Consider the following 16138-nt stretch of genomic DNA (forward strand, 5'->3'; position numbering starts at 1 on the left):
ATTCAACTAATCTTATCCAGATAACTTTGCCACTTGGTGGCCTACTGAATATAGATTCAGTATATAAGTTATATAAGTTCAGGGGAACTTATATAACTTATATAGATTCAGTATATAAGTTATATAAGTTCAGGGGAAAATAGGCTAAATGTTATCATTAGTCTGTATTTTTAAATTTTTGTAACATAATTAGTTTTAACTATGTAAGTCCATATTGTAAATCACCTTGATCACTGGATTGTGCATATAAAAATGATTTAAAATAAATAAATAGATAAATAAATGTTTTCTTCCAACAAAAAAAGCACAAAGCCAGACTTCCACCTAAAACAATCAGCTTTCTCTTGAATGTGTGAAGATGGGGCAGAATCTACACTGGGGAATAACCAGCAAAACAGATGAAAATAAAATTCTTTAGATTCAAGAAAAGGGATGATGTTATGAAACAAACACTGGTGGAACAGATGGAAATCCCAAATTTCATGTCAGCTCCTGAGATCTATTGCTAGATAGACAGCACCGGATTTACTGAAATTAATGGGGATTTTTTGCTTTTGGCCTGGTTCCTCCTGCTCCTTTAGGTTTCCATCACAAGCAGAACCAGCCTCCACTCGGCTTTGGTGCCGTGAGTCTTCATTGGCCACCCTGCAGTGGGTTTCCCTCCTACATTATATACCCCACCCCCAACTCACTTAGCAATGACAATCCTCAAGCTGGGAGCCACGTGCCAGAACTCCCTCCAGAACTCTGCAACACTGGGGCCCCTAAATCTGGCCACTAGGTGTCGCCATCGCACAATGACTGGGACTCTCTGTTAGGAGTTGGATTGCGGAGTTAGCAATCTGTTGTAGGAGCTGCTAGGAATTAGCGGTCTGTTAGGGTTTGCTCCTCCCAAGGGGAGGAGTTAGCAATCCTGTTGAGCTTTGCTCCCCCAAAGGGGAGGAGCTAGCAATCTGTTAGCGACTCTGCTAGGGTTAGCAATCTGTTGGCAAACTGTTATGGAGTTGCTCCCCAGAGGGGAGAGGTCAGCAACCATATAAGATCTGTTCTTCCAGAGGGGAGGAGTTAGTATCTGTTATGGATCTCCGCACAGAGTGGCAACCTGATATACGAGAGTTCCCCTGAAGGGAGGTGTTGGCCATCTGTATGGTTCCTGCTAAGAAGTAGCAATTGGTTATGATACAGTTCCTGAGGAAGGAGATGTTAGCAACAGTTGAGGGTTAGACTGCAAGGTAGCAGTTTGTTGTACTCAGCTCTTGAAGTGTGAGAGATGAGCACTCTAATGTAGAATGGTGAATCCTTGGGCCAATGGCAGATGACAGCACCCTCAGGAGAATATCATGAGAGGGACCACCGGCTAGGCTGGAGTATGGAGACAGACACAGATAGTTCTTTATTAGACAGGTAGTAGAACCACCAGAGGTGGCAGTAGTGAGCTGATGTGCCCGGCAGGGCTGAAGTCCCTCAGATCCTGGAACTGCTATCTCCGGGTTTGCTGAGCTGTAGAGAGAGACTCATAGATTGTGAGTAGACAGGGTATGCTGGATACATAACCAGAAGCAGATGATATACTCACATAGATTAATAAGAAGGCTCAGTAGCTGGAGAGAGTTAGGCCCTCGAGGAGAGAGTTCCTGGTTCCAGGGACAGCTCTGAGAGAGCGATGGTAACTCACGGTTATCTATCTCTGTAATGGTTTCTAGGCAATAGAGAATTGTTAGTATATTCAGAAACAGGAGCCTCTAGGCGAGTACTGGTTCCTATATGCAACCTGAAATAAGAACTCACAATATCTGTATATGAAATAGAAGAGAGTCTTCGGAGGGTTTTAGGAACATGGGCCCTCGAGGAGCGAGTACCGGTTCCTATCTGCAATCTGTACTAATAGCTCACAATCTCCATACCTGCGATAGCGTCTTAGACAAAAGAGAATCTTCAGAGTTCTAGGAACATGGGCCCTCGAGGAGCGAGTACTGGTTCCTATATGCAACTGGAATAGAAGCATCTGCGATCGCTTCCAGGCAATAGGGAGTCTTCTGAGCATTCAGAGACATAGGCCCTCGAGGAGCGAGTACCGGATCCCGTCTTAGTAATCTGAAAACAAGAGAAGAGAGCGGGGCCCCCGAGGAGCGGGTACCCTTGGTAAGTTCGAAGAGGCAGAGCAGCGGAGAATGAAGCAGGTCAAGATGATCCCCGCAATCAATCCCTTGCTAACTCAATTGGTAAGCGTAAGCAAAGACCTTTTATGTTGGAAGTGGATGACATCACTACAGGGGGACGCCCCCGAGGTTCGCGCCCTTGCTAGTACAAACTTCGGAGCATGCGCATGCCCTACGTCATCAGGAACACGGCGGATCCGCAGCGTCAGGCCAGCCCGGGGACTCCGGGAAGAAACGGTGAGGAGAAGCCGTGGCGGCAACTGTCCATCAGACCCGAAGGGAGTCGCCTCAGAGGTAGAGAGGGTGGAGCATGGGCAAGAGCAGGCACGAACGCAACACTCTCCCCAGCAGAGCTGTGAATGCTGCCTCTGTAGTATCCCCAGCCCTGGCCAGTCCAGGAAGCAGAGTGAACCAGGTCCCTCCCCAGCGTGCAGCATTACCACTCATCCACCAGGCCTGGGCCCTAGTTTAATTTTTACATTTAAAGTCCCTTTCCATTTGTGACCTAAGAAAATAACTTCCCATTAAAAAATAGGATGCAACTGTTACCAGTTCAATACTGCTCTGGCTTGTTTTCATTCCTGCTCCACCTCTGCTCTGGGATCCCATTCTCCACTGACTAGCAACAGGTTGGGAATATTTAAGGTGCATCATTGAGCCATGGGGGCACTTCAGCTTACTGAGCTAGCTCGATGCAACAAGATAGAAGATGCTGGACTTTTTCAGAGAATGTGTTCCCCCCTCTTGGCAGTTTCCGCACAATTCAGTTTCTAAGATGTGGTTGAAGGCCTGTCCTCCAGAGAGAAGGTAAGCTTTAGAGCTTCCTTTCCTAGAAGTCATACAGCTGAGCCATCAGGCTGCTCGGCATGTTTAATGTCAGGCAGCAACTGTGTAAACAGCACGGACGGAGCCTGAAAAGCTCAGCAAATCAGATCGTTCCATTTCATCCCCCACCCCCCACTCCACTTAATAAACTCGGACAGTGCCGCGCCTTCTGGCTGGAAATGGTTTTCCCCACCACTAAGCCTCTCGTTTATTTAGAGCATTTTGAATGTAAAACCTTTTCTGGCACACAAAGTCCATCGTCCTTGCGTTTTCTCATTTTCTTTGAAGCTGAAACTGGGCCATTGCCGCCTTTTTTTTTTTTTTTTTAATGTTTTTTTCTTTACAGAAATGCTGCACGGCGCTAAAGTATTTTGATGTTGTGAACATCTTCTAAAAGCAGTTCATGAGCATAGCGGAAACAAAACCAAACACTTCTGGCCTCCGGGGAAAACCTGCGTGTTAGGAACAAGCTCAACAATGAAGCGGTCGCACTTGACCTTGTGCTTTATTTTGGGAGTCAAAACCTTTTTTTATTTATTTTTTTATTTATTTATTTTTTTTTGCTACTGCCAGAAATTCTAGTTCCACTGAAATCTGCTTAGCGCAGCACTGCCATCTAGTGGCCGCCTGCTGTAGTGAGGGATGAGGGGAAGAAGGGAGAGTGAATTCTTTAGGAATATTCATATTTCTGCTTTTCTGAAAAATGCAGCCGACAAGATTGTATGATAACAGAACATGATTCTAATCCTGCCTCCTGACTTCCACCCAAAAGGTTAAGTTGTTTTAGGACATTTTTCTTTGATAAAGAACACGGTCTGTCCTGTGGTTTTAATTCTGAATGCCTTCTGCCGTCACCCTGGATCTAGCTGAAATCACAAAGTTTTTGCCTTAATCTGTTTTTCACAGTGAACACATTTTTCTTAAATAAACAATGGTTCATCGCGGAGTAACTTAACTCCTGAGGACAGTAATCCAATGATATAACACAGAAAACAAGAAAGACTGTGGAATAGGGGCCCAAACTTATCAAGAGAATAAAAGGCGGGGGAAGCAACGTCTAGAAGAATGCTTCTTCTAATGAATGGATTTTTTTCCTCCGCAGAATTTGTCCTTACATGCTCCAACAAATACATTTTTTTTTTTTTTAAAACAGAAATTCAAGATCTGCTATGTTTGGAGATAAAGTGGCCAAGTAAACACAGGCATTCAGAATCCGGTTTTTCTGGTTGGAAAAGTTAAGTTTCAAATTAAAACTTTATGCTACAGCAAGATAAAGCTGCTCTGTTTCCATTTTTCACAAGATTTGCAATCTGGCGTATAATTTTCTGGAAGCAGCTTATCTGTAAGGAACACGGAGTGATTTACCGGCAGTATCTAATGTGTCAGCTTAGAAAAACAATTGATTTTTCCCCTTGGATGGCTGGCTTAACCGTTGGACTAGAGCAGAGCTTTCCAAACTTTTCATGTTGGTGACACACTTTTTAGACAAACATAATTTCACGACACGGTAATTCAGTCTACTAGTAAACCAGAGGTTAAAGGTTAAACGAACGAAACATATTTCGACAATTTATGTATGTTTCCTTAAATATATACATAAATAAAATGTTTCACGACACAACCTCTCTCATGAAAACCTTAAATTTATATTAAAAATATATATTCCAAGATTCATGTTATTGTTATAATTTATGAGAAACAATAATAAAACAAATTGTCTGTCCCCCACACACTCATCTCTCTCCTCCCCCCAGCACATGTCTGGCCCCCACACACTCATATCTCTCCCCCTCAAGCACATGTCTGTCCCCCCAGCACGTTTGCCCCCCACTCACTCATCTCTCTCCCCCCAGCACATGTCTGGCCCCCACACTCATGTACCTCGTCTTTTTGATTGTTGCCAGTTAAGTGCTTCACTCCCTTCCATGATCACCAGACACTGCTGCTTGCAGTCAGTACTCCTCATGGCCAGGCCTCATCGGCAGCAGCAGCCAATGCAAGGATGGCTGGGCTCGTTCCACCCACCAAGCCCCCCAAAAAAACGCGATTGACAGCAAAAATCACCCAATAATAAGCAACCCATAAACTGAAAAAAAAAGTGAATCTCTAGGAAAAAAAAAGCCCAAACTCGCATCAGAGTTGACCGGGCTTGCGCGACACACCTGCACACTGCAGGCGACACACTAACGTGTCCCGACACACAGTTTGGAAAGCTCTGGACTAGAGGCTCCACATTACCCCTCTCAGATCTCTCTCGCCCACGGAGAGAAACTGGAACTTTTTGTTTCAGCACTCAGTCTCCATGCTCCAGATCTCAGACCCAGAACTTCTAGTGCGTTTCATCGAACCATCGCGAGTGCAAACTAGCCTGCTCAAGCCATAACAGAAACATTTACATGCAATGTTATAAAATGATATAAGTCCGTATCTTTTACAGGAAACACACTAACAACAATCCCGCACATATTTTACTCATGCTATTCTTTTATAGGCATAGCAGTACATTGATAACCTGGAAAGGGAGGGAATGGGAAGTAATAGGAGGCTGGACTGAAGAAAGGGAACATAGGAAAATGGAAGAGAACAGCAAGGAGAGAGTAGGAGCTGGGAAGAACAAAAGAGAGGCCATGCTAGCTCAGACCAAGGTCCATGGGGGCTCAACTCGGGTCACAAGAGTCTGGCTAGTCCCAAATACACAAGGATAAAAATGGTTCTCATCAGTCTACCTGGCTAATAATGTTTTATAGACTTTTACTCCAAGACCTTGTCCAAATCTTTGTGAAACTACATCATGCTAGATGTTACTTTAATGAAGTTTCCTCTTGTTCTAGTCAATAACCGTCCTGATTTTACCTGTTTCACCCCACTCCTGATTTTACAAGCTTCTATCACGTGCTCTCTCAGCCGTCTCTTCTCCAAGATGAAGAGCTGTAATCTGCAGAGCCTTTTATCATTGGGGAACCATTCCAACCCTATTTAATCATAATTGTGGGCCATCTCTGCACCTTTCTTAGTTTTGCTATCTGTTTAGAGATGGGGGTGACCAGAACTGCACACAGGACTCAAGGTGCGGTTGAACCATGGATCAATACAAAAGCAGTGCGATATTTTCCATTTATGCTTCATTCATTTTTGGATAATTGCTAATCTATTTCCTTTGTTAACCACCGCTGAACACTAAGCTTTCAATATATTGTCCATAAGGACCCAATCTCCTTTTCCTGGGTAGTGACTCCCCATACAGAACTCAGAACTGTGGACCTATAGTTGGGATTATTTTTCCCTATTTGCATCACTTTGCACATGTTCACATTAAATTTCATGTCATTCAGTTGCCCAGTCTCCTAGTCTCAAAGTCCTTCTGCAGTTCCTCACAATCTACTAGGTGGTTTTGTTTTGTTTGTTTGTTTGTTTAACAACTTTGAATAATTTTGTGTCATCTGCAAATCTGATCACCTCCCTTGTTATTCCCTTGTCCAGATCATTTATAAATATGTTAAAACAGCACAGGTCCCAGTAGATATCCCTGAGGTATTCCAGTAATGAGCTTTCTCTATCTGGAAAACTGGCCATTTAGTCCTACCCTCTGTTTCCGGCCTTTTAACCAGTTACCAATCCACAACAGGTCACTGCCTCCTAACCCATGACTTTTTAATTTCCTAAAGAGTCTCTTTTGGGGTGCTTATCATAAGACAGTTAGTAGAACCTTGTTAGCAGACCTCAGGTTTCTGTGCGGGACATGTACAGAAGCGTACAAAGGTACCCTGCAAGTTCCCCCAACAAAAGCCACGCGACTATCATCCACCAAAGAACGAGCATTCTCTACAGCGGGTCCAACCATCTGGAACAATATGCCCACTGACCTCAGACTAGAACCTTGCCCTCGAACTTTCCGAAAAAAACTTAAGACCTGGCTCTTCCTCCAGGCCTTCCCCTAACTTTCTAAGCCATTAATTGTCAACCGGACAGGACTCTGCTTTACCGGCTAATGCCTCGCCATGTTTAGACATTATAATTAAGCCGCCGTTTCTTTTGTTTCATTGCCTTTTCTAGTTCTCCTCAGTTACACTGTCCTTTACCACTGTCTAGCCCCAAGTTATCTACCCCTGTTATATGTAACTTCCGCTTCTAGTGAATTGTTCTTGTTTAAGTTATACCCTTTGTTACATGTAAACCGATCTGATATGAAATTTTTCATGAAGGTCGGTATAGAAAAATGTTAAATAAATAAAGAAAGAAAGAAAGAACATAAGATATGCCATACTGAGTCAGACCAAGGGACCAACAAGCCCAGCATCCTGTTTCCAACAGTGGCCAATCCAAGTCACAAGCACCTGGCAAACAACCAAACATTAAATAGATCTCAAGCTACTATTACTTACTAATTAATAGCAGTTTATGGACATTTCCTCTAGGAACTTATTCAAACCTTTTTTAAACCCAGTTACACTAACTGCTGTAACCACATCCTCTGGCAATGAATTCCAGAGCTTAACTATGCGCTGAATGAAAAATAATTTTCTTCATTTTGTTTTAAATGAGCTACTTGCTAACTTCATGGAGTGCAGATAATAGAAGTCCCTGATCCTTCTATTATCTGAGAGAGTAAATAACTGATTTATATTATTATATTATTATTTATTTAAATTATTTTAATATACCGATGCTCAAGACCAAGTCTTATCGTACCGGCTTACAATGGAACTGGGTGAAACCAATTAACAACTATAATAGAAGGTAAAGTTACATTAAACAGGGAGCAAGAACATGGGAGTTGGAAGACAGGAAATATTTTAAATGGATACAACTGGTGAGTATTAAAATAGTCAACAAAAAACAAGCGAGTAGCGAGACATATAAAGGTTGCTGAGATCGGCTGTAGATATATCTACAGCTGTAGATATAACATGGTTAATTATTAACATATTATTTCCTGAGGAAGGAGGAAACATAGGGAGGTAAGCAGGGGGGTGGAGGCAGGGTAGGGACAGGGGTGAGGAGGGAGGGAGGAGAGAGGGAGAGGGTAGGAAGGTGAGAGTCAATGTTGGTTGATAGTCAATGTTGGCTGATGGAGGCTCCTTCAACGGTAAGCTTGTGCGAACAGCCAGGTTTTCAGTTTCTTTCTGAAGGTGAGATGGCATTGTTCCTGGCGTATATCTGGGGGAAGCGAATTCCAATGGAGCGGATATTATTATCCAATATTAGCCTCTTCAAGTCCTTTCATGATTTTGTAGACATTTATCATATCCCCCCTCATGGAGGGATATGATAAAAAATTGACAGAATGCATCAAGCAGCTCACTTTTGTCTATATGTTTAATTATATCTGCAATAAAATCTATAAGACTGGTAAAGTAAAACTTCCATTTGCTAAAATCATGCTGACTCTTCCCCATTAAGCTATGTTTTGTTTTTAAGAATCGCTTCTATCAGTTTGCCTGGCACTTGTTATTATTTATGATAATTGTGGGTGGATCCTTGGGCCGATGGCAGATGACCACGTCCACGGGGGAAGATCCCGAGAGGGACCACTGGTCAGGCTCAGAGTTGGGAGACAGACACACACTAGTTCTTTTATTAAACTGTTTTGGAGAACCACCAGAGGTGGCAGTAGTGAGCTGGAAGAGCCCGGCTGGGCTGTAGTCGCTCAGGCACTGGAACAGCGATCCCAGGATGGCTGAGCTGTAGAGAAACTGAGATAGTGAGTAGGCAGAGTTTGCAGAGTTCAGGAACAGAACCTTGATGGTAACACTCACACAATAGTCTCTTGGAACAGCCCAGGAGCTGGAATGAAGTAGGCCCTCGAGGAGCGAGTACCTGGTTCCAGGGAAAGCTCTGAGAGAGAGATGGTAACTCACTGGTGTTGTAGGCAGCGGTGACTTCCTGGCAGAAGTAATATTCGGTAGCAGGTCCGGGAACGTGGGCCCTCGAGGAGCAAGTACCGGTTCCAGACTGCGACCTGAAAAGCAAGAGAGAGAGCGAGGCCCCCGAGGAGCGGGTACCCCTGGTAAAGTCCGAGGAAGCAGAGTAGCAAGGTAAGCGGAGAGCGAATCCCATCCGCAGCGATACCTGGAGGCAGCTAGGTAGGAAACCCTTTGCTAACTCGATTAGCTAGCAAAACAAGAGGCCTTAAATATCTGGTGATGATGACGTCATCTCAGGGGACGCCCCTGAGGTTCGCGCCGCAGCTGGTACTTGAGTCGGGGCCGCGCCGCATGCCCGCGCGCCCTTAGGCCTCAGGAGAACATGGCGGAAGGCAGCGTCTAGCTGGTCTGGGGATGCCGGAGGAGGTCGGCAAGATGACGCCAAGGCAGCCAAACTTCCATCAACCAAAGAGGGAGTCGCCAAAGAGGTAAGGTGGGCGGAGTGGAGATGTCGGGCAGCGACGGTCGCAACAGCACTGATGTCAAGCTCATTGGTCTCAAGGTTTTTCAGATAACCCCTGGAGCCCTTTTTAAAATTCAGCATTACACTGGTTACCTTCCAATCCTCAAGAATGGTGGCTGTTTTAAATATGGATTCTCTTAGTACTCTAGGGTGGATGCCATCTGTCCTGGTGATTTGTTGCTCCTTAGTTTGTCAATTTTTGCTGTCACTTTGATGTATGTTATCCTCCATTATCAGAGAGATTGGTTTTAGTTGCTCACAATCATCACCATCACAAAATGTTTCAGGTGTGGCTATGTTCCCAACATCCTCCTCAGTATTCATTCAGTTTTTCTGCTATATCTTGTCCTTCCTGAACACCCTTAGGTCATCCAGTGGTCCAACTGACTCCCTCACAGGCTTTTTGCTTCTAATGTATTTGAAAAAGATTTTAGTTTTTTATTCTCTGGCAAGCTTCTTCCCAAATTATCTCTTGGTCTGTCTTACTATCCTTTTACATCTAACTAGCCAGTGATTATCCTCTTGCCTACTTGCTTCATTTGGCTCTGCTTTCCTTTTTTTGAACAATGCCCTTTTGGCTTTAACTGCCTCTTTCACCTCACCACTAAACTACGCTAGCAGTCATCTGGTCTTCTCCCTCCTCCAATCTTTTTTAATGCAGGAAATACGTTTTATTCAGGCTTCCAAGACAGTATATTAAAACAATGTCCATGCCTCATGCAAATTTTTAACCTTTAGAGCTGCTCCTTTTAGTTTTTTCCTAACAAATTTCATCATTCTATCTTTTGTCTCCCTTTTAAGTTAAATGCAGTAGTTTACTTGGTATTCACCCTCCAGTGATTATGTCAAGCTTGATTGCATTATGATCACTATGGCTAGTGGGCCCCACCACAGTAACCCTTTGCGCCAATTTGTGTGTTCTCCACCAAGGGCTCAATCTAAAGTAGCTGCCCTTCTCGTCCGTTCTAGGACCAGCTGCTCTATGAAGCAGTCATTCATGGCATCTAGAACCTCTGTAGAATGCCCCAATGAGACAATGAGGAGAGGAAGCTGGAGAAAAGAAAAATCTGCCTTCAGTAGCACATCTCTGTAGCAAGACCTAACAATTTGAGTATAATTGTTGCATTCAATCACTTAACATGGTCAGCTGTTACTAATTCCAGTTTTGGACAAGAGAGGTCCTTAGCCTTCTGATTTGTTACCCCTTTTCTCCTTAAAAATGCCTCTGCTTCTTAGACCCCTGGTGTGCAGATTTTTGATGCCTATTCAAGAGGCAGCATTTAAGTCAAATAAAATTACGAGTACCTTAGGCCGAACCTCTTGATCTTTGAGAACGGACCAGGACAATAGCCAACTACTTGCTGTGAAGAAGAGAGACGGAAAACTCAGAACTGGTGCTACCGTGCAAGAGAGTGTGCCAGTTTATATAAATCTGCTAGATATCAGCCAGTCTCTGTGGAACAGCAATACAAAATCTTGCATAGCACTTATCTTTCCCTGGCTACATGCTATTTACTTAACAGCAGATGCCAGATGTTGGAATAGATGGGGGCAAAGGCATGTACTCTTCTATTGCCTTAAGATCCTGGGGTCTGGGAGATAGATTAGAGGGATTATTCAAGATACTACAAGACTACTGGTGGATTCTGACCCCCAGACTCTTTCTTTCAGGCCTTAAGAGTCACGGTTGTAGCTGGAACAAGCTCAGCAGGCTAATACAGAGCTGTATTTTGGCTGGCCAGGAAGTAATCTGATGCCCACCCACCCTACCCACCACCACCCTTCCAGGACTGAATGGCTGCGCCAGATCTGGAGAACTGAACATTCTATCAGCAAACATGAAGGATAAATTGGAGGGAAGTCCAAATTAAAGGCCCGATTTTAAAAAGCACTTAGACGCATAAAATTGGGTTTTATATGTGTAAATGCACTTTACTCGAGTCAATGGCTTTTGAAAATTGCTATGATAATGTTACATTTACTCGCGTAACTCCTAGGAAAATTATCTCCTTACTGTACTTCTCTCAAAAATTTTTTCAAACCAAAGTGGGAGATTCCAAATTATTTTTGCTTTAGACTGCAGGGTTTCCTGTTTTATGTAGGTTGTTTTTAGCATTGTAAGTGAACTAGTTTTGATTTTATGTTTGTTTTATTGTTTATGTAGGTTATTTTTAGTGTGAGAAGTCAATTGGTGTCAATTTAATGTTTATTTTCTTGCTCGATTTGGATATGGGCTTGTCACCTGCCCAGAATCGTAGATGGTGAGGCTTAAAAATATTTTAATTAAATAAGTAAGTTTGGGTGATGTTTTCAACCTGAGGTGGGGGGCAATCAGAGGGGTCTGGGCGATTTCAGGGGAGAAGATGGGACATTATTCTGTTTTATATGAGTTTTATCATTCTATTTACTTACAGGGTCATCCTTTATTGTGCGATGGGCCGTTATCACGCGATACCGGCCACATCGTGGCAGTAAAATGTTAATTAGGGGAAGGGGAGGGGTTTGGGCAGTGTTAGGACCCGGTAGCGCTGCGGGGGTGATAATGTTTTACACATTATCACCGGCAGCACCGTGGGAAATAACACCACCTTTTCCCGTGGCGCTATGGGGGCAATAGAGTGCGGCGCAGCCGTACCACCACGATGCGGCCGGCTGCACACTATCATTCCCCTCACCCCTTTTATGGCCGCAGCTCATCATTCTGCTGTATTTATAGTAGAATGATGAATCTAGGCCTATGTAAGAAGGCCAATTTGTTATGAAGCAAAATATCGATAAAATTCAAGTGTGTAAAAAACAAAAATACACACACCTCTATTTCTTTAGTTTTTTTTTAATGCAGCCTATTTTTCCAAGCTGGATCACTTAAAAACATCGCCCTGGTTATCGCTACCGATGCTAGATATTCTCTCTAAGAAATCAAAGCTCCACGCACAAAAAGGTGGAATATCAAAAGCCTATAAATAAATCAATAAGCTTTTTAACCCATTTAGAGAATGTGATAACAAGCAGCAATCAAAGCAAGAGTTTTGCTAAAACAATTATAAATACTAAAACACAAGGCCAGGACCAGGATGCCTAAGCCTTATATCTTCTGCTCACCAAGGCTGGAATGAGCACGTTTAGATAGATCAATTTTTAATCTAAAACATCATCAAAAGTCACTGGGGAGGAGGCTGGCAGTGCAGAACCCATGCAGTTATAAACCATCATCATTTATGACCAGCTTAGAGGAGGTTTGTATGTGAACATTATATTTTATACCTACGTTTAGAACTGGATGTCTAATAATTGACATCTGCTTTTCTTACTGGCAGCTGTGAATCGCTTCATGCTGATTTGAAGGAGGCGATTTATAAACTTAATGAAATCAAATCAAATGATCCCAAAACTCTAAACTAGCAATAACCTGCAATTCCAGTTCCCTGCAGATATATGCACACAATATATTTCATCTCTAGGATCCACAGATATCCCTCAGCTATAGAAACATATTGTTAATAGTATACTGTACAACAATCTCTCTTTGTCACTGTATTTTAGCCTTTGCACCCTCACTTTTCCCCATTATACTTCTATGAAGTTTAAATCATTATAGAACAAAGCCTTTCCCGATCTATAACACTCGTCAGTTTGAGCGAGAACTTTGCTGTAAACTACATGGCTCTAACACACCAGGTCAGCACCAAGTCTAGTTTTCTTTGAAATCTTGCTGGCTGAGGTATTTTGTTTCTTTTTTCCTTCAGCACTAGGTTAAGTTATAGCAAATAAGAAAATGTTTCCTTTTTCAATCAGAACCTCAAGAAAGGTGTGTTCCTTCTGCACAAAAGCCTTTCCAAAACCACCATTACACGCCCAATTGAAACAACCCAACGCCGAAAAGCAAATTAGTTCAAAACTCTAGGCTCCTTCTTTCAAGAGCATTTTCAACCTAGAGATCCATAATGTCAATGAACTGCAAATCTAATTATTCATAATTACTGCCCATGGAAATACTTGCAGCTGAAAGTGCTATTTATTGCCTGATGACATAAAACAACACAGTACGAGAGAGCTCGCTAACGTACGGATCTGAGAATAACCACATAAGGAATGTGTAACTGCTCCCATGCTTCGGTCTGAGATGAAGCCAAATGTGTCAATGCTCAGCACAGAACAGGATGGGAAGGGGGTCTATTTACTGAGGTGTGGCGCTCGGTAACATTGTTAGGAGCAGGCCCTGTTAGAAATAAGGGGGGGCCGTCCTTAGGGGGAAATAAGGGGAGCCACAGTAAATAGCACACGCAACACCTTAGTAAACAAGCTCTAAAGCTCTTCCCGAAGATAAAAATTTTCACAGCTCTGTGGCAATTCTGCATTTTGTTGGACTCAATGTTCCCATACACTGGTATAAGGCTAACTAGGCCTCACTATTCGTAAGGTGAGGGAGATTCCCTGGGTGGGTATTCACTACTTTGAGTGATGGTTATGGTCCATCCCATACAGGGGGGAGGCCTGTGTCCAGATTCCATAAAGGTGGCTCCACGAGCCCCTGGAAGGAGACAATGTCAAAGGGCGCTAGGAAGAGGCAGCCAGGGCGCTGGCTCTCCAGGCTCCCGGAGGAGGAATTCACCCTCTGTCTTCCTTTGCAGTGGGTCCCCGGAGGGCTCCAGATTGCAGTCAGGGATCCAGGAAGGTTTCTCTCTTTTTTTCCTACTTTCTCTTTATCGAAATTTTAAAAAGATTCAAATTACAATATTTGAAAAGAAAATCAGAGCACATAAAACAAAAAAGAAAAAAAAAGTAAACCCTGACCATTATAATGCATACTTCTGGTTAAGTCCCTTATCAAATGAAGCGATGGAAATGAAGGAAAATATAATTAGAACAATGACAAAACAGAACTAAGATCCTTTGCTTTCTATGGTTGTTACATTTTTCTGGGGAATTTCAATGTTATAACAAAATACATCCGTGGAAAAATGACTGTTAGAACAAACAGGCCAAAAACCCATGGAAGAGTCATTTTTGCACGGATTAATTTTTGTTATAACATTGAAGTTCTCAGGATAAATAAAAGAAATGCCCCTGAAACCAAAACTTCAGGACGCATAATTAAGAAATTCTCTCTTGCATGCCTGAGTAGCCCTGGCTAAATCTGGATGGATCTGTCCAGGAATTGTCCTATTTCAGTCCCTGGCCTAGGAGAGCTGCCTGGGAATCTGTTCTACCAGCCAGATAGTTGTATTAGAGGACTTCACAGCTTCCAGAAGGTGGTTTGAGGGAGTACAAAATCCATTTGAAGCCAGAGGAGGTCTCAAGTTGGCATGAGAATTTGTATTTTTGTGCCGAAAGACGGCTGAAACTTTAAAAGCCGTCTTTTTTCCCCTATTTATAATTTGTAAAAGTAGCTTTGGTTTTGAAACCACCACCCAGCTGCGGCCTTCCTTTCTTAAGGCAGCCTGTGCGTGATCCTCTCGGGTCTCGCAGTATCATACTGCCCCCCAATGGAGAATCTCGATTCCAGAGCTGTGCGCCGCTGTTTCAGGGAGGACTCTGAAGAAAGGCGGTTACGTTGGAAACCGAAATCTCCCCCCCCCCCACCCCCTGCTTGGAAGCATGGGATGAGGGGACTGAAAAAGTGAGCACTCGCCTCCAGAGAGGAAAACAAAGCCAGACCTTCCCCAAAAGGTAGGAAGCACAGCTCTCGAGGTTATCACCCGTCAAATATCAGATATGGTTTTGACTGACTGAGGGCTTAGAATCACAAAGAAAGAAAAACAAACTGCATGGCATAGCGCTTGAAATGATGCAGTAGGAGGCCACAATGGATATTTTGGACCATTTTCAGAAGGATTTCTGTGGATAAGCAGACGTTTACCGGTGGAAGAATACCTTCTGAATACTGAGTGTGGGGGAAAAGGGGGCAGCACCAAGGGTAGGGAAAGCCCGTTAAAGTACATGTGGGAATTTCATTTTGAGACCCCGGCACCTGCTCCTGCCTACTCTGCCCCTGCAAAGCACACGGGTAAAGCATCATTTGTAAAGGTGTGACAGCAGCACGTCCTTGTGCACACATCTTCTACAAAGGCACGTGTGCAAGAACGTGAGCGAAAAGCTAGCCCCTCATTCTACTGACTAGCGGGCAGAACATTACTCGGTGTGCCTCTCCGTTTATTTCAAAAGGTTATGTCCAGGAGGCGCATTAACAGCCCCCTAAGGGTTGGGGAGGGAGAGGGTCAGTGTCTCAGCTATCAATCGTCATCAGCGTTTCACAACCATCCTCAAGTTCCTGGGGAGTAGTGGTCTGTGGCCCCGACCAAGGAAAGTCTCCGCAAATGGCTGGGCTAGGCGAGGGAGAAGGGAGAATTCTGGGTCATTGCTGATGAAGGTCCAGGGTTCCTCAGCCCCAGCAGAGGCTGGCTCCAACCGAACTGGAAACCCAAAAGAGCAGGACGACACAGCTGAGGCGACCGCAGAGAAAGCAAACCTGTGCAACAGCTGCTCATTTACAACAGCCATGAATGAGCAAAAGGAATAAAAATCAGTTTAAATCTTTTTTTCATGGGTTTATTTTTCCTAAATATAAGGGAGCTAACTTGGAGCAAAGGTACTACAAAGAAATTGCAAATAAGCTTTTATCCCAGTCTGTTTCCATAAGAAAAGCCTTTCTGAGAATGGATGCTGTGATGGCAGGGCCTCGGTGGGTGTCCTGTGCATTCCCACCGAGTCAGGCAAGTACCGCTTGGATTTGGACGAACACATGCCAATTATTCAGACTGAGAGCG

The 16138-nt window shown here is 43.6% G+C and overlaps 1 protein-coding gene across 2 annotated transcripts in view; it reads right to left on the reverse strand.

The window, feature by feature from the left end:
• Positions 1–16138, reverse strand: part of ATP8B4 (ATPase phospholipid transporting 8B4 (putative)) — a 255565-nt gene that overhangs the window by 149103 nt on the left and 90324 nt on the right. The window lies entirely within an intron of this gene.

Source organism: Rhinatrema bivittatum, chromosome 13, assembly GCF_901001135.1.
Source record: "Rhinatrema bivittatum chromosome 13, aRhiBiv1.1, whole genome shotgun sequence".
NCBI classification, from domain to species: domain Eukaryota; kingdom Metazoa; phylum Chordata; class Amphibia; order Gymnophiona; family Rhinatrematidae; genus Rhinatrema; species Rhinatrema bivittatum.